Source organism: Anas acuta, chromosome 3 (assembly GCF_963932015.1).
Source record: "Anas acuta chromosome 3, bAnaAcu1.1, whole genome shotgun sequence".
Classification (NCBI taxonomy): domain Eukaryota; kingdom Metazoa; phylum Chordata; class Aves; order Anseriformes; family Anatidae; genus Anas; species Anas acuta.
This window is the reverse complement of record NC_088981.1, coordinates 110,447,102-110,471,775: the sequence shown is the minus strand read 5'-3', so window position 1 is coordinate 110,471,775 and position 24,674 is coordinate 110,447,102. Positions and strand designations below refer to the sequence as shown.

Here is a 24,674-nt window from a genome sequence, read left to right as displayed (position 1 = left end):
CCCCCTCCATTCCCGTCTTCTGTCATGCTGTGCTACATTCTCCTCGTTAGCCTGCTTTGTTTACAGGGTTCGACTCATTTTGGAGTTGAGGCTTCTCAAAGAGCTGGTCTATTCATTTATATAATGCTTCTCAGATGCATTGCCGAGACATTTCAACTGAGTATTTCTGACTTTTGCGACATGCCTAAAGAATTTATCATGAACCGCCTGAAAAGGCTCGAACAAAAATAGAAGCTTTTTTTTTTTTTTTGGTTGGGTTTGTTTTTCTGTTTTTCATAGAGCACAGTTTTCACAGCGAAGTTTACGGAAAGGACAGAAAAAAACTCAAGGGAGTCATTTCTCTTTTGCATAGTGAATCATCGTATCACAGTTACCCCATCATCTCCAAGGGCAACACCAGGCCAAGGCTGCACTGGAAGCTCTCCTTAGGGAAACATCCACTCCTCAAACCCATCTCGGGCTTCTCGTTCAAGGGCAAGCACAGACTTTGCAGAACCAAAGAAGAGGCTTTCACAGCAATAAAAAAATGAAATGGGTTTCTGATAGGGAAGAGGACTAACCTAATAGACTGATAGTTGTTTTACATAAAGGAAACTTTTTTCTTTCCCCACCTCAAAAATGAAAGACGTGAAGAACATCTACAAAGCGTTACTGCAGACTCTAGGTAGCACCGCCATAGGGAAAAGCAAAGCACACCTCACAGCTGGATACGGGATATTTGAAGAAAGGAAGATCAGAAGGAAAAAAGGAACAAGACAAGCAATAATCCATCACCGTGAAAATGGTACACAAGGCAGGCTGAAGTTCAGAATCTGTTTCCTTCCTCCTGGACACATGGTTCCAAAGAGGAGTCAAAATTATTACTTGAGACAACATAAAGACAAAATGAATGGTCTTTACAGTTTAACATACTGGAATTTACATTTATAAAGCTTTGGGTGGCTTCTTTCCCTCCTTTTTAGGAAGTCTTGGCTGTTGTAGGAAAGGATTTTGATATTATCAAAACTTAACTGCAGTTCACGTTGAGGAGGAGTGAGGAGAGTAACGTCTGGCAGACAAGTCAGAACCACTAGAATAAAATACTGGAACTGGAGATGCAGAAATAAAGCAAGAAGCTTTAAGCATCTAAAACCAAGAGTTGCCCTCTCTCATCATAGTTTACTGTCTTTGAAGGTAGAGACTCGCTTCCCTATATCAATACTTTATGAAGTTGAAGGTATCTTGCAGAGGCCAGTCTCTCCTTTAGGAACCTAACAGCCTCGAAACAGGTAAGTCATATATCCTGTACAGTACCTAAGCTTCTAAATTAAAAAGACCTGAAGCAATATATTGGAAACCAGACATCAGCTTTAGACATTCCATCATCGTAGCAACTTTTACAAAGTTAGCAACTCTTCGCTTGGGGTAGAGCTTTCAGGAGGCTGCATCCAGATAAAACACAATCTAAGAAGTTGGTGTGGTCTCACATAACCCCATCGACCCAAGCTTCTTCACGAAGAAATGCAATAAGCAGAGATGCTGGGGTAGGTCTGGATCTTTTGTAGAAAGAAAGTATATCACTGGGATTCCCCCAAATATCAGCTCTTCTGGGATGGGTAAAATACAACGCTTCTGCCCCAGCAAATCATGAGCTATAGTGGCTGCACACAGAAAATAAAAAGCTTACCTTGCTTCCACTTTAAGTATGTTAGAAAAGAAGTCTCCAAATGCCAAGGAATGGTAAGGGAGAGAATTATTTCACATGTCAAGTCAAAAAAAAAAAAATCTAATGCAGAAAAACCATCTTTCAGAGCTCCAAGGGCAGTAACCCTGACCAGCTCATCTACCAAGAGCTGCACAAGGTGCGAGCAGTGTATACAGACTTAAAATAATGTCCTCATGATCTAAAGCAAGCTGAGGAGCAAGGAACAACATTCAGCAACTCAGTACTGTAACAAGACTGTTGGAAAAAAAAACAAAAAACCAACTATCAGTGCTTTCCTGGGCCAAACAGGACCAGGCATCGGGAGATCTGCCTCACTTTGTGCAGCATCCGCAGAACTAGAAAACAAGAAGGAAAGACAAGAAGAAAGCAGGAGAGCGTTAGCAACCACTTGCCTACTGCGATACGACTGCACTTGCCAGGAGGAAGTTGAACAGCTTCCAAAATGCAGGGAAAAGCAAAGTGGAAGGCTGTGTCTTTAGAACAAAGCCAAAAGGTGTTGAGCAACGACTGGCAAGATTAAGGGTTCAAGGAAGTTTTCCTTCCCGAAGCAGCAGGCTTCTTTGGGAAGGAAAACAAAGAGTAAAGAAAATAGGCAGAAGCTGGTCTCTGGGTAAGGAATGGCTTGTGTTTGCTTTTCTATATCATGCAGAGTCCTGGAAAGCAGGGAGCAGCTGAGGAATCCCTCAGGGCTTATTTCAGAGCTCCCCGATGCAGAGTTCGTGCTGCAGCCTGCGGCAGGGACCCAAGGCACCGATCTCAGCGGTGCCATGCACTGTGCAGCACCCAGCTGTGACAGTCAGGAGAGTATTTGGAGAGGAAGGATAAAACCAAGGACACAGAGACAGTTATTTTAGGTTAATTAATCAGAAAAGGTTTTATGCAAAAAGCTTTTACAGAAACCTGCCCGTGCAGACAAGCTACAGATCACCTGTGAAGCAGCCAGTGCCTTAGAAATGCCCTTTACAAGCTGTGATGTATGGCAAACACCTGCCCCTATACCACACACCACAGCTTTGGGCAGGGGCAATGGAAGGGAAAAAAACAACTTGAGAGAGGCACAGCTGGAGCAAACACTTCTTGCAAATAAGGAAGGCAAAGGAAAGCAAATTGGGGGAAAAAAAGACTCCCATATAAACACTTAATAGGGAGCCTAAGTGGTTTTATAAGCAGTAAAAGAAGGGTTCTTATAAGCAGTGTATCTGGCAAAACAACAAAAAAAGTTGCCTTTCTCAGCCACAGCACAACTGGGAATTACAACAGGCATGGAGGGAGGGACAGGCTGGCATTCCTAAAGCTCTCAATACTGCTCAGGCTGGGGACTACCAGCTGTGCAGTCCCAGCATCTTGATTGCATTTAGCTATTCCAGCTCTACCAAGGAAAATCTCCCTACCACCTGCTCTGACCTCTTCTGTTGCCACACACTGTGAAAGTGGTTTAAAAAGGGAACAATGGTGGATCCCACAAGAAGCTACGTAGGCTCTGAAGTTATGCACAGCCACAGCCAAGCGTTGCAGGCTGGGACAGACAAAAAAGTAATAATACAGGGCTGAAAGAAGGACATTAAGTCTTCATAACTCCACTTGACCTCAACCACCTTTTGGGAAAGGTTCACAGCTCTGTACAGTGCTGCCCTGTACAGAAAGATATTTTGTACGTTGACCCTGATCTATTATTTATTGCAGAATTATTATTTATTGCAAAATTTACAAATCTCTTTTCCCTACCAGAAAACTGCTAATCAGCAGGCTAAAAGGCTGCTGTGCCTGGAGACCCCAGAAGATCTGCAAGCTGAGAGGATCCTGGAGTGCTCAGGAAAAGCACAGGAAAAGAACTGCCTGTCCTCATCATGGTCTGAGAGAATTAACGTGATGCCACTGGGACTGTGTCATCACCTGAGAAAGGTGACCGGAGGGGAAGATGTCTGTAAATGCCTAATGTGCAAGTTATTTATATAAATATTTTGCAGTGGCACCAAATGAAAGCGTCGTTGGATTCACCGTCTAGCAGCTCTGGGTTTGAAACAATAATTGCTGAATTCCTAAGACTACTCAGTATGTTTTACTTTTAGCTCCTCACAGTCACACTCATCTCTCTGAAAGCAGGCCAGCAACTATTAACATCTCTTCATCAAAGATTTAGGCAGACTGACAGCAACCCTGAGGTTATTCAGTGTAATACTTTTGAAAAAGTCTCCAAAAACTAGAACACTGACCCGTGCTTCAGCAAAGAGTTAAGCTGGCTAAATGGAAGAGGAACACGGTCTGAGCTTGGTACCCCTCTGTTCCATGGCAGAGAGGAATTAACTCCTCCTATGACATTACGTAGCTTTTGAGAAAACATTTGTGCTTTAGAACTGTTCGGCTTGCATGCCTGCATGGATAATCACTTCTTTAAAAGGAAGTACACATCAATAATATTCACGGGAAGCTTTGTAAGAGCTTGGCAAACGTTTCTGACAAAACAAAAAAAAACTCAAACAGAAGGATTACTCACAAAATGCTACATCAACAACTCTTTTGACAGGCATCTGGATTATGCTGCTCTTCAAAAGGGAAAAACAAAGATGTCACTTCGAAGTTTAAATGGAAACAGTGAAATATGCTATTAAAAATATCAGATCATAAACAAAGCTATTTTTGCAAACTCAAATGCAATGAGCAATTATGGCAAAGTTTGCCAAGATACTTTACAGACACTTTTTTTTTTCCAAAAATACTTAGAAACGCTGCAAGATATACAGATATCAGAGCTTAATACGCACAGATTTATACACCTGGAAGATCAGACATCCAGCATCAGTAGCCTATCATGTCTTTTTCTTCCATTGTCTTTTAGCTGATGCTTTAAATTAAGTTTAGGCATATACACCTGCCCAAATGAGCAAAATCATCAAAGAAAAAGGCAGACGCTTCAGGAGCTTGTCCTCTAAGAATGTATTTCACTCCCCCGAACCATGTCAAACACATTATTTCATTATCTAGACAACATTCATTTATGTGGTATTCTGTAGCAAGACTCAACCAGATAAATGTGATGATATGAATAGGACTTTTCTTACTCATTCTAAGTTTAATTTTTATTCCCCAGGAAAAGCTCAAGGAAAGCTACTGAGATGCGTGGAGTTCAAAAGAGATGTGCATAATATTCACATGTAAAAAAGACTGCTGAAAAGGCTGCTTATTCAAACGAATGCAGGGTTCTCATGTATCTGCAGCGTGCAGTTCAAAATTGTTCACCTGAATAGTGAGGTTTCTTTGAAGACAAATACATACAGTCTGGTAAAAGGGGCAGATTTCCTTAAAGTGGAGTCGGTTTCTTCACAATTCATTGAAGTCCACTGGCTTTGCTGGAGATTTGATGAAGGTAATAAGAAAGAACATGTGTTGAAAGATCTTTTATTTCCTTATTGAAGCAAAGACTAGCAAAGATACCTTTTTCTAAAAGGGTTTGAAGGCATTGGAATTAAAAGGCTGGAAAGTTTTAGGACAGGTTGACTAATGTATCTTCTCAATTCCAGTGCTTCACTGAATCAGCTGGAGAAACAAGCATTCAAAGCACTGAAGCATTTTAGGCTAAGAAGGCCTCAACTCCTTTGACATCATGAACCAACTTTCCATGGTTCAAGATCTCCTGCAGATATTTGTCCAAAAAAAAAAAAAAAAGAAAAAAAATCAATAGAAAGAGTAGAAACAGAACAAACCTGTTGTTTTGCCATGTGCAGATGTTTTTATTCATGAATCAGGTAGCACAACCATTGGCAGGTGGTATGAAGACAGACGCATCGTGTTTTTTGTAGTGCAGGAGGAATGCTGTCACACAGGAGGGGTCCTGGTCCCCAGGACAGGAATAGACAGGGACAACAGCCAGGACAGTTGCTCTTCCAAGGAAATAACAGGATTTTCTGTGGCTCATGTGAAACCTTGCACAATGCGAGGACAGACTGAGCAGACAACAGGAACCGCACTTGGTTCACAATGTACCAGCGACAGCAGGGAGGAAGAAAAAACCAAAAAGCTCATTCTGTTGGGTCTAATACTGCAAAACGGGAAGGGAGCTCACAGTATCAATTGCTCAGAAAGAACAGCCTGTACTCAAAAAGGGCAAAAGCAACAGTTTCGCTTACAATCTGAATCAACATGGCTATACCCCAAGAGAAAGCAATAGCCTCATGCGATATTTAAGAGCAAAGTAGGCTGGAAAGGGAAAAATATAGCCAGGGTGGTAATGTTGCTACAGGGTGGTATGGCCAGCAACATCCTTGTATCCCCCAAAGGTTTTTAAAGCTGAATGTCCAAAAAGAAGAGCTGCAAGGACAGACAGATGTCACCTGATTCCTCAAATACAACCTCCATTTCTGACTCACTTTGGAACAAGTTGACCACAGAACAGAGGAGCCCTAACCTCTTCTCAGGACCAACCCTATTTGCAGACTAGATAATCTCAGCAGCCCTCTTTTGAACTTAGTCTGATCCTCTTGCAAATAAAGCACAGGACTCAATTTCTTGCCTTGTTCGGGAAGAAAAATTATAAGAATCCTGTCATGATTACCAAATTTCTAGAGATGCCTTGGGGGAGTTGGTGAAAGGTTTTAGTAATTAATTATTCCTGCTGTCAAAAACCTGTTTTTTTTCTTATTATGAATTTTCTTGGCTTTCATCTCTAGACAATGAATCTTGTTATATTTTTGTTCAACAGACGGAAGAATCTTCCCTTCTTAAAGTTTCCCACGTAAAAAAAAGTTAATCAGTTCTTTCCTTCACATGGACTAGGGTAATGAGTGATTGCAAGAAACCCCAGTGGGTTAGAGACATGCCCTTCCACCCCTAAGCTATCACCATCACTCTTCTACCATCAAACTCTTTGAGATGTAGACACAACTCAACACAATACTCTAGGAACATCTGCAGCAGGGTCAGACCCAGATTTAGTACAGCCTCCCTGAATTTCTCCCATGGATGTACACAAATTGCTGAAAAAGGCAACCCAAGAGTTTTGTCCCTACAGGCTCACCTTCCTCTGGCATCAGCTCAGGAGGGGAGCAATAGCCCTCTCCTCCTCTCCACTGACTTCAGAGGGAGCCTAGGACAATCAGGTTAGAGTAAGACACCAACTTCACAAGGCTGAAATTGGGAAAGCTCAATTTCATCGCTCACATACATCACATCAAATTATTTTGTGCTAATTTCTTAATCAAAATGGTGTTATCAAGCCAAATGCCTTATCATCTAAACTTGCAAACACGTTAAAAACACCTAATAGACATCAGGTTAGCTTGACAGGATCTATTTTCTATAAGCTCACGTTGATTGGCACTAATTATATTTCTCTTGCTCAATCCTTTATCAGCGGTCCCATTTATTATACCCCGAATCAATATTAGGATGACAAGACTCAACATCTTGCACCTTTGAGGCACAGATCTTGGCCACTTTTCCAAAGCAATGAACCCGTTTCCAAAGCTGACTGCCAGCAGCACACTGGCATGATGGAGCTCTTAATCTCCTCTCTCCACCTCCCAGTTACAACACTAAAAAAAGATCTGTAGCTTAATTTGTCATCCCCAAAGAAACAGCAGAATAAACAGATCGGTTACAAAAGATCCCCTTTAGTGAAAGGGAAGAAAGCAAGTGAAGACAGAAAAGGAAGTGTGGGAGGTGAGCAGGTTACTGTCAATCAAACTTTTGATTCCATGAGAATAATTAGAAAAAAAAAGTAATTCCTTCACAGCAAGAATTCGTTCTCCTGATGTTAATTGTTGATTTTAGCATGTGTGACTATCACAGAATTCATTCAGTTGAGTGAGGCGATCGTGCTGTTCAAACTGAGCTGCTAGATTTAATTTAAGAATTAAGTTACGTAAAAACATGGGTTTTAGGCTCTTTACATATGGTGCTGAGAAACTTTCATCAGTGGGTAGCCAAAGAGCTAACCTTCTGCGAGAAGGGTCAGCAGCACTCCGAAACAGCCCCGACGCCAGCACACAAGGTGAGCATAGGGAAAGAATTTCCCTAGAGGATTCGCATTTTCCTGACAGTCATATAACTTCAGTTACGTGTAGGGACACCACAGCAGTGGTAGCTCTCAGCTCACAGGCTGTATCGATAAGCTTGGTGGACAGCATTCCACAACTACCTTGATTGAGGATGAGAACCGGTCATTTTGTGTCACTAAGTTACTGCTGTCTTCATGGTGCTTTGACCAAACATGAAGAGACGTGAATATTCCACACAAGGAACTGAATCGCTTCCCTTGACGTGCTTGTTTATAGCTCTGACTAGAACATTCTTGAATTCAGCAGCTACATAGATAGCAGAGAGCTTGCTTTTGTTTCACAAACCAGCACCAGTGCAATCAGGAAGGTATTAATTTAGAAACCCTCAGATAGCACCCGTGGAGAAGACTACGGTTATTTGCCTTCCAGCCCCAGGCAGTGTCCTGCATCCTGTCATCAAATGCTTTGAATAAGCCCATTGCACGCCTGCTTCTTCACTTAGGCAGTACGTACAATGAACACACTCCAGCTCAGGGAATGCTGCCATTTACTTCCATGGCTTTATCCTCATACCTTGAGGGTGATGTCAGGATTAGTATAAAAGCCTTCTCCTCCACAGCTCCAGCTCTCTGGTGATACACTTTCCAAGGAACAAGCTCCTCATTCCATCAGCATCCTCATCTGAATTCTCCTTACCCAGTGTAAAAGAGGTTTTATGGTCCTTGTTTGTCATATGCACGATTTAGAGACTCAAAACATTGACTGCCTTCATACAGCCAGCCCAAATGACTCTTCGGTCCTAGACCACATCAAATTTCCCTTAGGAGCCATGCAACCTCAACACCATGCTACGGGCATATGATGTTGAAAAGAAGGCCTATCAAAATTATTTCATGGTGTAGTGTGGCACCTGCAATGGCACAGATTCAGTGATGCGAAAGGCCTGTGTAAGCTCTGAAATGTTCTAATGAGCCAAGACAAGTCAACTGAAGGTGTCCGTGCTACAAAGGCTTTCCAATGCGTTGGCCTCTGATCATCCACAAAAAGGGAAAATAAGTTATGAGTAGAAGTGTTCATTGTTACCCGTTTAACCACATCCTCCTCCCTTGCACTAAATACTACTAGGTGCAACAGCATATTAGTTAGTACCTTCTGACTACATTACCTCAAATTAGATAAGAGGTGATGCCCACAGGTTGCTCATATCAAGTATCTGGAGCATGGAGGTCACAGTCCAGCACAGGGCCCTCGCTGAGGTGCTGCTGGTGTGAGCACACATTCCAGACACTTCATTTTCCAGGTAGCTGACTGTCTTTAGTAAAAATCACCTTGCCGTAACAAAAAGCAACACCCCCCTCGCCTGCAGAGAAAAGACATCTGTCCCCATTTCCAGAACGGTGGCTGAAAGGAAAGGCAGTCCTAATCAAAACATCGGGGACAGCGCAGGATCCCAAACTATAGCTCAGTCTGTACGGATCTCTGTTCAGCACTGAACACACGACTTGTCTCTTTCTTTGGATTCTTTCTCCCAAACTACAATAGACAGCCCCAGAATTAATCTTTATGATTGCAAGGGTAACTTCTCACTATGAGAACAGTGTGGCCATGGGTTATTAATGAGGGTCCTGATCAAGTGCACATTCAGTCCAAATCATTTGCTAAAAAGTTATCCTCCTATAGGCTATATAAATACATAATACATCTACATTAACCTGTGTGACACTGAAGCAGCCTTTCCAGCAATCTGGCCTACTTTATCTCCAAAGTAGACTCTTATACCTCATTTGAGTGAGTGAGCACACATTTTAAATAATGATGAGAGACTCCAATTTTCACATTTTCATGGATGCAGTGTCAAATTTATTTGTAATAGGATCATCTATTATCTGTCAGTACTGAGCAAACTAGGTGAGAAAATAATGGTTAGTAGTACATTAAGGAGTCTACCTGGAATCCTGATCAAAATTAACACAGGGTAAATGGAGTTGTTGAAAAGAAAAATATTACTTGCCAATTGCTTACTTAATGAAGCCTGTTACTTCAGGTTTAAAAAAAAACCTTCCTCCAACCATTCAGTTTTAAACATGGAATATTTAATCCACTGAAGCACACTTACTACAGTAGATCTGTTTATGGCAATGTTTCCACCTGTGCCAGACAGCAAGAAGAGGAAATGGTGTTACAAACTCATGAGAGAGATCACAGAAGTTGGGAGCTTCACTCATTTGGCCCTGACTTTACAGCTTCCATGTGGATACATAACACTACCTCTTGTACAGATGTTCCACAGGAAAAGCAGAAAGGCTGGTGTATCTCCATGTCCATTTTCTCGTCTCCAAGGTATAAATGGAAGTGAACAAAACCCAGACAGACTTATTGACCTAAGGTTTTCCTTCCTTCTAAAGAAAAAAAAAAAAACAAAAACAAAAACCTATCTCCTTCTTAAACAGGGAAGACAAAGATACCCACGTACTTGTGTGTACCACTGTAGCATCAATCTCTTCTGAAACTCAATGCAGTAAACTCCCACTGGTAAAGGTGTCACCTCCAAATAACTTGGTCTCTTACCCCTTCTGGATGTGCTGGAATAGCTGCTAAATGCTGACATGGGCTAATTGATTTGCTTCACCAGATCCACCCAAAATCCTGTGATGGCCAAAGGATATGACTAGAAAGAAAGTAGGGAATCAGCCCAGTAGAGGATGAGGCTTAAGCTGAAGTTGCAAATTCTACCAGTGGAAGTGTCCTAATACAAGCACACAATCTTTTCTTTAGTTTGCTCACAGCATATGCAAGTGTGGAAAACAATAACCAAAAAGAACCAGATAGCAAATGGAAGCTTCATGCTTTAAGAATGATGTGAGATGTAAAGAGAATTTTGTTTGCTAATACTGGACACATTACAATGACTCCCATTTATGGCAGAAATGCTTTTAGTGGCTACAACTGAAATAATTCTAGATGTTCACTAAAATGGAAATACTCTTACAGGAGTAAAATATTACTCTCTCCTTCCTTAAGAAATAACCCAGTGAAAGCATTTTGCCTGTAAGCAAGCATAATCAAATTCATACTAAGCTGTATTAAAATAAATATTTCTCAGTTTCGTAGGATTAAAGTATAATAATTTCAGATGTAATTTAAGAAGTCATAATATTAAAACCTAGATTTAATATAAGGGTTTAGACAAAGTTAAGTGATATCAGTGAATTCTTTTCAAAATGTAATAAGTAAAAAAATAACACCCTAAAATTATAAAAAAAATCTCAGTGTCTCCTAGCCATCTGAGGTCAATTCAACCACACTTGTACATTTAAACATCATAAAGCTTAAGTATATACCTACATATATACTTTTATAACTGCTGAAGTGGTACCAGTTTTATCTGTTCTTTCTGTATCCTTTCCCACGAAGTCATAGTCTTCAGTATTGGCTGCACAGAATTACTTTTTTTGATTGTTTGTCTCAACGCAGCCAGCAGTTGTTCAGAGATTATTTTCTGTACTGGGACCAATTCACTGAAAATAAGACCAAGAAAAGTTAATTTCTCAGTCACAGGCTAGAAACAGGCAACCAAGTGGGATAGAAAGATATTACAGCCAGACTTTATAGCCTTGAAGGCATGGGGACATATAATAACCAGTTTAGGTCCCTAGAAGTACATACAAGTGTTTTTGGAAAAGCCTCATTACAGCACCTAAGTGCATGGACACTAACAGTTTGTGTTTATGTAATTCTTCTTGAAATCAATAAAACTGAAAGACTCTTAAAACCTAAAAGATGCACAGGTTATAGTGCAGATTGTGACCAAAGTAAGACAGAGTTTCAGCAAGCTTTATAAGCTTACATCCATGGTGTTGATATGATTTAAAGGCCACTTCTGTGTGGGTTCTTCTCTACCTGACCTTGAAAGTTTTCAAGACTGTTGTGTGCTCATATGTGCCAGAACTGCACTAGTCAAGAGTAGCTGGGTTGCAATCTGGCTCTGAAACTAAATAAAGCAGCACCCAAATCCTGCGAGGGATCCAACTCACTCCAACCTGCATAAAGCAAAGACATCAGAAGAGTCCAATCTGCATATAGCATTGAAGACACCATCAGAAGAGGCAGAATAAGACATTGCTTGTTAGTGGGATACGCATGAGAAAGCAGGGAGCACCACAATTCTCATCCCTCTCATACACCAGACTGTGGTCTTGTGCCATAGCCATCAGGTTCTGCTGCTCCAAGCCGCTAGTGCTGCCTCCCTTTGTATCTCCTGTAACCCTAATTAAAATGAGTAACTACACTGGTCACAGGCACCCAGAAAGAACATCCAAATTATGGCTTGTTGCCAGTTAAGATGAATCTACTTTAAAACACTGTAGCTCTTAAAAATGTCTTATTACTTAGTCTTATACATATACTATACTTACACAGAGTCTTAAAGCCTAGCAGTATGTAGAGCTAGGAGTATATTATTGATTAACAAAGAGTTGTATAGATCTAAAGTATTCACTTGCAAGACACTTGAATTATTACTAACTAAAGAATATTATGGACATAAATTAGATGCAATACAGAGCAAAAATAAATCAGCTACTTAAATGAAGCTACTTGTTTAAAATCCTAAATAATTTAAATCCTAAGACTTCAGTCACTTTGATTTAGAGCATTTTACCTTGACACACTCTCAGAGCAGAAACAGAAACATGTAGTAAGTCACGTCTAAAATAACCAGGTATATCAGGACAGAGTGAGACTGGAGCTATGCTGGAAAGGAGGAATGGTTTGAGAAACGAGCAAGGCAAAGAAGGTGTTGGACAGGATGTCGATGAGAAGCAGCTTCATGTTAGGTGGTACAGGAGCCCATTAATCAGCGGAGCAAGGGCTGGAAGGGAAAAGAAGCTTCTGGATGAGCTGGCACTGGAGCACAAGTGGCCTGTGTCAAATCCCCAGGGTTAATCACCATCCCAGAGACATGCCCGAGGAACAAAACGTGCTTTTGCTCAGCACACATGACGGCTGACAGGTGAGAGGAGGTATGCAGCTCTATTTTGAAGGTTTACATGAACACTTAATGGGCCGGAAAACAAAAACCATTCACGGAGTTCTGAATTATTCAGTAATTTCTCTAATTATAAAGTGACTTGGAGCACCGCTATTGTTCCAGGCAGTCCTTCCCTATCAGGGCCCATTGTTTAAGGCGGCGCGTTCGAGCACTGCGAGCTCCCGCACACCAAGGCGAGGTTCTCCCAAGTGTCACTTCTCCCCAACCATTTTTCCTCCAGCAGGTAATACGCACATTATCTACGCTGACCTCTCCTTAATTTATAATACCTCCATGTCATAAACCAATTATCAGCATTTGACACGAGCAGCACTTGCTAGTTTGAAAAGCAATTAAAATTTAGGAGCTGTCTCTCGCAACAAAAAAAGCATTCACAGAAGTAGCGCTACAGAAGAGCTGCGACATGCAAGCCATCATTCTAATTCTGCCTCTATCAATCAAGCTGGGTCTCACTGAATAGCGAGACTCAGGCAAGCAAACAGCAATGTTTATGAGGTGCAGCTGGTGGTACTTACGTTAACAGCAAAAGCAGCATCAGTTAAATTAACATTCTTCATTCTTTCATTGCTCATTATGGTTTGACAGACATACCCGCAGTCCACATAAATGACTTAGAGCAAGAGAGCTGTCTAGCATCCTGCCATGAAACAAGACCACCTAATGGGAGCAGCCACTGTAATTAAAACTCTGGAAACCAAGATTTATACTAGTTTGAGGATGCAGTGGTGGGCATTATGACCTACTTTAAGTTTATTAAAGGAATCGTGAAAGCCTGTACCATTACTCTAGTGGAAAAAAAAAAAGTCAACTGTTTGTGATATTTGTCCAATAAGAAGGACTCGGTGTTGTTTTAATCTAGGAAGCATTTGTGTTGTTTCAGGTCTGAAGATGCAGGGGAAGAGCGAAGAAAAAGATATTACTTAAGTATTAACTAATCAGCTTCCCCAGGAGAACGCTTTTCCTAAATCTTACTCGTTCAAGTTCACAAGACTTTCTTTGATGGGGAAAAGCAGCAACTGGTTCTACTTAAAAATTTACAGCCACATTTAATCTCTTGGATCAAGAAAAGTTAATTTCATCAATTCAAGGCAGTATTTCATGGAACTAGAAGTGTCAGAGATGAATAGACTACCAAAAATGGGGTGAAAACCCACAAGAGTTTTAAAGTACGTCTAAAGCCCCTGAATTAGACCTGACAAAGTAATAGAATGCACTCAGGCTGCAATTCAAGCACATTAAGGAGGAATTAGCATCAGAAAAAAAAAGTATGTTTAAAAAGAATAAATAAATCACACGGACCTGCAGTTATAGTACACCTTTAAAACGCTGTGTGAAGCTTAATACTCCTGGTTATTAGGCACAGATTAGATCACGAACAATGATTCAGCCTTCGCAGGAGGGGCTGCTGCGTGCAGGAACCTCGTGGTGCCGAGGGGTTCAGCGGGTGGAAGTGAGTGCCCCTGCTCCCCAGTGGGGCTGCGGCACCGCGAGGTGTGCCAGGAGCCCGCTCACTGGAGATCGGATGCCGGGCAGGCAGGCATCCAGCATAAGCCCAGGAAATGCTGCGGGGAGGAACAAAAACTTCAAATCTGGCACCCTGCGGGGAGGTAAGCCCTTGCTTTCAGCTTCCCAAACCCGATCTCCCTACTGGAGTTAGCGCCTTGTTTCATCTCCCTTCCCCTCCGCCAAGAACAATAAGAAGGGTGAGATTTATAAGAAGAGTGATATTTCCCCCCCACCCCAGCCCTTATACAGTTCAAAAGCATCATTCCCTTTTCTCCAGCAGCTCAGTGGTTGAAGCACTTGCCTGAAGCGTGAACATCTGTGGTTCAATTTCCTCCACTGAGATCTGTAAACCCACCTTCCACCCCCTTTGTGGCCCCAGGCTACCAAGGCATAATTATGGGGTGGTGCTGGACACTCCTCACCCCTCCCAGTGTGGTAACTCTCCCTGTCCCAACTATGGCACCAGAAGAAGGCAAGCCTGTGCCCACAGCCACTGCTCCCATATAGGGCAGAAACAGCTCATCCACCTCACACCATACACATGTACCTGGGCATGGGGCAGGGAAAGGCCTCGGCCGAAGTTGTGCCCAGGAGCACACCAAGTGCACAATCCCACGCAAGCTTGTGCCCTAGCCCTATTTACCAGTACAGGTGTAGCCATGTAGAATCAAGATAAGTTTAGTTTAAAATCCAACCATCAAAAACAACGCCAGTTATGTATGAACTAAAGCGTGCCTCCAGTGGCGACCAGTGGGCTGGCCTAACCCTGTCAGGAGCCCTGCTGCCTGTGCTGCTTGCACTGGCAACTTCATGCAAAAAGCTTGGGGGCAGGGACCCCAAAATTTAACAAACCTCATCTGTTGTGACCAGCTGCTCTATTCCCTGTGAAATATTCATACTTCTTGCATAAGCTGTATGAATTATAGCAGTGAGTGAGTTAGCTAAGGGCATATCTACAACATTTAAGAGCTCTTCTTCTTGTACCTCCCCTGTGAGGAGAAGGTGAGAGCTGGGGCTGTTTGGCCTGGAGAAAAAAGGCCTCCAGGAGTGGGGGATTTTATTTTTAATATTAGTGGGGAGGTACAAGGAATACAGAACCAGGCTCTTTTCTGTGGTGCCCAGTACCAGGACAGGAGGCAATGGGCACAAACCAGAGCACAGAAGGCTCCCCTGACCATCAGGCAGCACTTCTGTGCTGGGCGGGTGCTGGAGCCCAGAAAGATTGTGAAGTCTCCGCCTTGGAGATCTTCAAAAGCTGCTTGGACATGGGCCTGGGCACCATGCTGGAGCAGGGGCTTGAACCAGAGACCCCTTCCAACCCTGACCACTGTGTCAGGACCCCGCTCTTACCTGCTGTCCCTGGGAACCTCAGCGGCTCCTTACCCAGAGGACTCCATTTTACAGCAACCAGCTTCCCAATACAAAGGGCTAAGCAAAAACCCCCGGGGAACTAGTTAGTGCTTATCTTGTTTTCTTCACTGGTATCACCAAACAGCTGGGAAATGACTCCTATTACCCCAAGGGAGCATACACAACATCTCCCCAACACTCCCACTCAGGGACTCACTTACATTGAGAGCGTGCCAGGGTGACAGCCTCTTGTGCTCACACGAGACTGCCAGCCAATTTCCAGCAAAACAAATGAATTAACACACAAAAAGTTCTTCAGGGTCTAACAGCTTCTGGGAAGCCTCTTGCAATACTTCTTGGATGGCTGCAAACCAGACTAGATACAGAGACCTTCACTCCCACTTGTTCCACAGAAATCCAAACACACATTCTGCTGAACGGGGGTGTAGTTTTGCTTGTCCCATGAGGAATTTATAAGAAAAAGTATTTCAGAGAACTAGTTAAACAATTTAACCGGAACAAGACAGTAAAACTTTAGCATATTTCCCCAGCCAGAACTGATACACTCTGCTTCCTAAGAATATGTATTTACTTGGAACTCTGTTGAAACACGTAGATGCTATTTGCCATCCACAGGAAGACGAAGCAGAGAGCCACATATGTAAACACTGGAGATTTAAGTTTGCTGCAGATTACATTGAAATTTCAGTGATCATATGCCAGAAAACATATATATTACATATATATAAAATTATATACACACATATATTTTTACTTACATCGGTTTGTAAGATGAGATAATTCCCTGAAAGTCTGCCTCATCTGTACCTTCTAAGCTCTGGAGATGCCACCACTGATGAGCCGTTCTGTTTACCCACACCAAATCAGTACAACTTCTATGAGAAAAATTAAGATAACCCAAACCAAGTGGCAGGGAAAAGACAGAACCCACGCTGAGATATAAGGTCACCTCACTGTTTCCAGTGCCTTTGGACCTGATCCCAAGTTCACAAGCATGAAACACCTTTTCATTTATTTTTAAGGAATGTTGGATTCTGTTTAAGAAGTCCTTTTTGGCTGTAAAAAAAAAGCTACTGGGTAACCTCAGTAACTGTTTTATGGATACTTACATAGTTGAATTAACAACTCAAGTTGTAACCAAGCAATTAACTGATTAAGGATCAGAGATGCTTTTCTCAAGCAGGTTTTGTTTCTTAAAAACAATCCTCACTTCATACATGCAGTGGCAACTAAGCCTCAGCCTTCCATTCTTTATGATTGTAAATCGTTGCTGTTGAACAGAGATGAAAAATTCTGCATTCAAAACTTCTCCAGTTACTTAATTTTGTGAAATGCAAGCCCAACAAAACACATTACAGCTTCTCACAGAGCAGAAGTACAGAACATGAATCAGCTATTCAAATTGAACTCTTATAACCTAAGAGACAAAGCTTATACGCAAAGCAGCACACACTTTTTTTAAACCAGGTGCAAGCTTGTGAAAACGTGTTATCTTGTTGCTAATAGCGATCACCAACTGGGATTTGATAAAAGGACAACTAGGCTTAGCCTACTTCAGAAAGGGACTCATTAAAAAACAGGAGAAGAAAAGAAAAAGCACTCAATGTAACAAACAACAAGAGATTATCCCTTGCAGCAGTCTCCACCTGTGATTACAGGCTTTAGCAGTAATATGTAACACTGTCCACGATCCCGGGGAACGCTGAAGATGCATGCCTATACATTTTTCAACTGTAACTCCATAACACATAAATGAAGAAGGCATTCAAATGATATTCACATTGTATTCTGAAGGCATTCTTAAAGATTATTATTTATTTATTTATTTATTTTTTTACGATTTATATTTTATACTGCAGAAATCCAATAACAGGAGGAGCCCTGACTCTAAGGAAGCCAAGTGACCTGGCCAGTGGACTGAAGATTATAGATCAGCATGCCATACTACATTATGTAAGCCAGTATCATTTAGGACTTCCTATGCAGACAAATTTCACTATTGAAATAGGCAGGGGTATTTCCCAACTATGAACACAAAGCAAGATCTAGAAGACAAAAATAAAGTAGAAAAAGTTACTGCCACTGCAGCTCTCAGGAGTACACACTGAGTAAAAGGACTGAGCACAACCAGGCAGAGGAAAGCATCTAGCCCAGCAGCATTGAGAGGGATATCATTTAAAATTTAAGTGTTGGCCAATGGCCCCTTCCTAAGGACCTGCACCTCAGCACTGCACAACTAACTTGAGAACACCATGGGAACTTTGAGCTACACCAAAGGTTGCAACTTTCTCCAGCACAGGCTAACCCAAGGCAGGAAGGTCAAAGAGCAAGGATAAAATGAAAAGCAATCCAGTTGCAGTGCTGCATACCCACTGGCTTCTCGCTTACCCTCAGCAATGAACTGCAGACTCAGAAGTGCAGCAGAGACACCAAGAACAGCACTTAGGTCAATAAACCAAATAACGTTGCCACTGCAATGAACTGTATGCTGAATGAATGTCTCAGAAACAGTCTTTGAAGAAATTATCTGGATACTGAAGCTCTTAGAAGACAGTTCTGTGAATGGACTCGTCAGGAGCAGCTGAAGATGCTACTACCCTCTGTCATTTGTAATCATTATCTGCCAAGTAATGGTTTTATCTCTATTGTACTGCACGAGCTGCTCCTCGCCAGGGTTAGTCAAATCACCTTCAATGACTTCTCAGGCTGGGCTGGCGTGGCTGGCTGATGGAACTGGATACCAGAGAGCTCCCGCCTCCTCTTTTACCAGCAGCACAGCATCACGCAGCTGGGGAAAGCGTGGAGGAGTGGCAGTAGCATATTCCAAATGCAACAGCAATTTCCAAAATGAATGCTACTCTACCAGCTACAATTATAGCTCTCTGGGATACTAGAAATCAACAAGGTCAAAAGCTATACAAGTAACTAAGAAAACAGATGAGTCTGTTCTCAAAATTCACAACTTATGCCAATGTCTAGGAGTGAGTTAAAAAAATAACTAAATATACAAATTCATCATAGGCATGATGAACGGGGACGGGAAAATGGTTCTCCCTCCCTGCAGAAAGAGCAACATTAAATTAGGACTTCTAATGCTGAAAACTGCTGAAGGACTGGGAGCCAATTAACAGCCAATTTCTCCAAGCTGCATTTCAAATGTGATATAGGAAAATGACAATTATAGGATACTGCACACCAGACAACTGTGCTGATGAACTCACAGCATGCTACACACAGTGACAGTGTCCTCAGCCATGACATCTGCTTACATTGGAGAGTCCTGACAACTAGAGAGAAGAATGAAATTGCTAAGTGTGGTTGAAAATATATTTATATATATACACTTACACACACAAATATACATATATATACTCATACGTGTGTGTATACACACACAAAATAAGAATACATCTAATAATAAAAAGTCAGGATGGCATGAGACTGACAGAATCACTCTGGGGTTTCTTCTTGGTGGAATATTCATTCCCCTAGTAAGATATCTACCCGTAGATCAGATTAAAAACCTGTCTACTGGAATGAAAACGTAGCTCAACTTATCCAGGATATTAAAGTGTGTAGTGCAGCTGATATCTGATCTGATCACTTCATGCAAAGCAAGAACAAAAAACAAACTTTAAAAAGATGAAACAAGAAATACCAAGTAAAAACCATGTTGGAGGACCAAGTACGATTACAGCGGCAATTTCAGATCAATATCAATAAAAGATTTTATGGACTGTAAGATGCATATCCAACAATTCAAAATTGACATGTTGTAGGCTCTACACCAACCGTTTCCCACAGCGGAAGATAATTTTGGAGATGCAGAGATCAGAGGTGAGGATATATTCTGTGCAAGAAAAGAAAGACGCATTCAACTCCTCACACACACCTTCAGAGAAATAAGCAGCTCATATCAGAAATAAAAAGAAAAAGCAGTTTTAAAACAAGAATTACATAGTCAATCAAAATAAACAGGAAAGCTTTTGAAATATGCTAATGTCAAATACCATCTACGATCAGGGGCATGACCCACAAAGCTGCTATCACCTACAGTGACAACGTAAAAACTGTCACCAAAAGAGCATAGTGGGGCAGATACCCACGAACTTTTGAGGTGCTAACCCCACCAAGCCCATTTAAAACACACTGGCTTTAACAGAGAAATTAAACACTTGGGGCTAAGCAGCTTACTTCCCAGAACAGACAGTGGCATGAAAAATACAATAACAGCAGCTTAAGGGAAGGCTGCCAGTGAAAACAAACTCAGAAAGTGTTGAAACTCTGGGATAAAGAGATGACCAAGAAAAAAAATCCCCTAACTCTTCTAAGCTGAGAAAAACAGGGGGACAAAAAGAGGCAAATTAAGGTATACTCAAAATATCAGATACATACATATGTTTTAAAACACATTATGTTCCTTTCCACAGTGAGCAGGAAGTTTCCTCCAGCATCACCTTTACCATGGAAAAAGGATGCAGCAAGTCACGCCTCACAAGTGAAATGCTCTCCCAAGTCTCTTTTCCCTAACCATACACATCATGATGTCCCCACAGAAACCTACTGTTAGCATTATAAAATAAAACAAAAGTAGAACACCATTGTCAGCACATATTCTGCACAGTTAAACTAAAATGGAATTCAAACAAATGGTCTTAAAATGGTTAATAATGGGAAAAAAAAATCCCCCATGCTTTCTGCCCTTTTTAAGGCACTACCACAGATCTCACTGTGAAATGCATGAAGAATGATCTACCATTGCACTCAATTTAATAACACTTTAGAACATAGCTTGCTGATAAACGTATCTTTGAGAGGTACACTGGTTGAGATACAAGTAAAGAATAAAGTGAGCACGTGGGGAGAGTAGCATAGACCTGTCCAGTATAATTTTTTTCTTTTAAGTATTTGAATTTTGAATATTAACTGGCTATAAAACCTAAGGACAAACAGTCCCAAGTCAAACAAGGATGAAGACACTAAAAAAAAATTCACCCAATGTGTAAGTAAGAAACAAACCCATGGGGCCATGGACAGGACACACATTGACATGATCTGTTCACATGAGGTAGTAGGAGATTTCACTTGAAGTGACTTCAAGCTAATGGGACATTTGAATACCTTTAAAAAGAAGTTTCTGGAAAGGATCTGTTAGAATGACTCCAGAGAAGGCCATGAGGATGATCAGAGGCTGGAGCACCTCTTATGAAGCCAGGCTGAGGGAGTTGGGGTTGTTCAACCTGGAGAAGAGAAAGCTCCAGGGAGGCCTTCCAGAGGCCTTGCAGTGCCTAAAGGAGGCCTGCAGGCAAGCTGGGGAGGGACTCTTTGTCAGGGGGTGTAGGGATAGGACAATGGTTTTAAACTAAAAGAGGGTCGGTTTTAGGAAGAAATTCTTTCCTCTGAGTGTGCATTTCCTTGGTTCCAGACAATTCAGTTCATAATTAGCATGCAGATAACAGACCAAATTCAACAGCTCTAAGATTTGATGCAAGCCTCAGTGTTCTGAACGGTTGTTCCACTTCTTACCAGCACATCCTTGCCAAAACAATTTTATTCTCACATTAACGTAGGGATGCCTTTCGTCTTAAAAACACACTGGTTCATTTCCTAAGTAAATTGAAGATGCTGAGATCAGATAACATCTCTCATCGCCGTCCTACCAAGTGGTGAATAAGAACAGCAGCTCGCTCAGGGAAATTAGAGTGCTGTGTCAGAGGAAAGGCAGTTTTATCAGAGCTCCCACTCCTTCACCATTGCCTACACATCTTTTTTAGGATAAGAGCAAAACACTTCAGTCTCCCACCCCTCTTCTTCCCCCCTAACTTAGTCCAGCATCTGAAATATAAATGGGAAGGCTGGAGCTGAGCTGCAGGTAGGTGCCTCCCGTACCCACACGGGGCCTGATGTTCACCGGTTGTTATTCAGTAGCATCAGTGACAGGGCTCCGCTTCCAGCCAGTGATTATACGTTACTGCTGAAAATTATTTTCAAAAGGACAGGTAAAGAGTAGGCCCAGGTGTTGCCTGATAAAATGATTACTTATAAAATAGATCAAAAGTTGAAAAATAGTCATCTGTGACAATACAGTGGCCTGTTTCTACAATTTATACAAGCCTGTCCACAGATTTCCCTCTGAGCACCTCATTAAATCTAGGCTCAAAAGCTAGAATTGAGTGCATTTATATATTTCAGCTGTGAATGCTGTCAGAATCTGAAGATAAACTACTTCTTCCAGACAATTTAGATTTTATAATATTTGTTGGTTTCACCAAGGATGAAAGACTGTTGTTGTTTTAAATCATTGCTTTGTACAATCTGGTTTGCATACATTTAACAGAGACATTTACAATCTGATCAGCACTGGGAGTGAGGAAACAAAGGTAACCCACAACTGGGTACTTTATACCTTGACACAAGGGCTTGATTCTCCCAGTCTCGCTTTTCCTGCATTCTCCTCTTGATTAGATAACTTGGGAGCAGGGGTGGGGGCTTTGTTAAAGAGCTCCCCACTCCTCTGCCTCACCGAGGGTAAGCTTCAACCCATTCATCTCTCAGTCCCATAATCTCATACTTTACAACACTCCTGGCAGGAAGTGTTGTAAAGAAACCCAAGAAACCACACGCATGCAGAGCACACCATCTTCTCCTACAAAACAGCACTTCAGTCAAAAAAAAAAAAAAAAAAAAAAAAAAAGAAATCAACACACCACTTGTCCACATTTGAATAGCGAGTGACAGGTAAATTTAATTCCTTTTCAAAGGGCTTCAAGTCTCCATAGTCTACTCCACGTGACCACTCCAGCCCCAGCTGCAGAGGTTGCCCAGGGAGCTCCGTGCTTAACTGCAGGTGCCCAAAGAGAGGTAAGACACACAAGCTGTGGGGTACCAAACCTGTTTTCCTCTTGCCCCTCCAAAAGGGAAGAGTGGTGGGACCACAGACAACACTGCCTCAGCAACCCCTCTGTGACGATGCCAGGACAAAATGATATGCAAAATGAAAGAGAGAGTGGGAAGGAAAACCCATAGCTTCCCACCTCTCATATCACTTCCTCAAAAGAGCAGTCATCCACTGGGAAACACCACTTCACAAGTGCTCTGTCCTTGCTCATATTTGTTGCCTGCAATTGCTACAGAGAAATCAAAGTGTCAAAACACAGGACGCAAGACCCAGAAGACAACATCTTCAGTGTATTTATGAGTGGCCTGAGAACTGGGCTTGGGGCCAGATTCCCTGCAACTCAGGAGCGTACTTACAGCTGGAGTTAGACAAAACTACTCGAGGAAAACCTCTTGTGCACCTCTTTCCTTGCAGGGACACCTGCACTACTTTCTCTCCATGCAGCCAGAAGCAAGGTTGCAGCACATCACCTGAGCTCTGCCATGTGTCTCCTTCATTTTGGTGGCCTGCTGGGACATCTGGGATCTCAAGTAGTCCTATCTGGGGACAATGGAAGTAACAAAGACATGCAAACACCTCTTCTGGCCTTCCCTTTCCCTGAACCTGCATGAGAAGTGCACCTCAGTGAAGGTCTCTCCAGCCCTTGAAAAGTGACACTGGCAAGTCCCAATTGCTAATGAGCACTTACCCACGAGCCAAAGTGTAACATGAGATAGTTTATGATAGAGAAGAGATTAACTTAATTTGACCAGGTGCCATGAGACTTACTGTACTGAACCAAACCCTCATCTAGGCCAGTTTTTATATTCTAATACTTGACAACATTTTTTTTTTTTTATATTATAATAAAAATTTAAGACATGTAGATGTTTCCTTGCAGATCTCACTATTATGAAGTGCCTACGTGTAAGTCTGGGCTGCAGCACTTCCCCGCTCTCAAGTCCTGGTTGACCCCAAAGATTTTGGATGCCCACTGAAGAGCTACATACATTTCTGATGGACAACAGAACTGATTTTCTTTCTCTAGTTCATCTCATTTAGAAAATATTCAACCTTTAATCTTCCCACATTTGCTTTTCTTGTATGGTTACTTCTCTTCTTTTTTATCCCTTGAAATTTACTGGTTCATTCACAGAGCCTAACGTGGCACTACACTGCATTTCACATAGTTTTAATTAATAGCTTAACTGAGCTACTTGATGTTTAATACTGTGAGAGGTGACTATTTTCCTTCTTTCATAACTGTTGCTATGATATTTACAGTATATTTGAAGTAAGACTCCAACAGCCTACTTCTTATGACCTAAATATTATCCTTTCTCTATAAAATTCTAGAAACTAGCTCACTGAAAATAGCCAGAGGAAAGAACAGTCTCCCCATTTCAAAAAAAAAGAAAAAAAGTCCAGACATTAAACTACGAAGAGGCTGTCTGTGAGAGTAAGCTGAAAAATCTCTCAGAAAAATTTAACCCATGATTCTCTTCAGCGTAAGGCATTCGTTTCAACTTGCAGTGCCACTGAGAAGTTACTGTTCCTAGCATATATAATCAAACTTGTTTTAAATTAGTATCATTTGTATCAAAAAGATCAGTAATGATGCTTGTTTAAAGTACTGTCAGAGAATGATAGACCTCAAGATCTCCAGTGATTTTGCTGCAATGTGCTTATGCAAAAAAAAAAAAAAAAAAAAAACACCATACAATGACAAACAGCCCTAGAGGAAAACTCACATACAGCAACCAGAGCTGCTGTACATTTACTGCCTATGTGAGACAGATGCAGTTTTTACAGAGCCAGCAGGACTGCTCTCAACAGCGGGAACAACAAGTCTAAAAAACAAACATCTGGACAAAGATAAACTATCGAAATTAAAGCCAGAATTTGCAGGACTTCCTTTGTGACCTTAAAGGATTGGGAGAGGTTGGTCTTACAAACATCACCCAACAGGAACAGCCGCTCCCTCCTCTATGGGTGCTTTCATTTTGGTTAGCATTTGGTTAGTTTTATTATTTTCATGTTAAAATCATTCAAGACCAACCACTGCCATAGCTCTACCCCCAGAGCACAACAGGCAGCTACCGCTGTAAAAAGCCCGTCAAAATAACAGATGCAAGCAGGTGGGGGGGAAAGGCAGACCCTGCAAATAGAAGT

General features: G+C 41.7%; 1 protein-coding gene across 11 annotated transcripts in view; it reads right to left on the bottom strand.

Annotated features, from left to right (window-relative positions):
* KLHL29 (kelch like family member 29) overlaps positions 1 to 24,674 on the bottom strand; it is a 389,115-nt gene that overhangs the window by 326,752 nt on the left and 37,689 nt on the right. For 3 of the 11 annotated variants that reach the window (XM_068678724.1, XM_068678727.1, XM_068678721.1), the window contains exon 1: positions 11,044 to 11,153. The exons of the other annotated variants lie outside the window; for them this stretch is intronic. The gene's annotated coding sequence lies outside the window, so the exon portion shown is untranslated. Of the gene's footprint in view, positions 1 to 11,043; positions 11,154 to 24,674 lie in introns of those variants that run through there. 11 annotated transcript variants of the gene reach the window in all.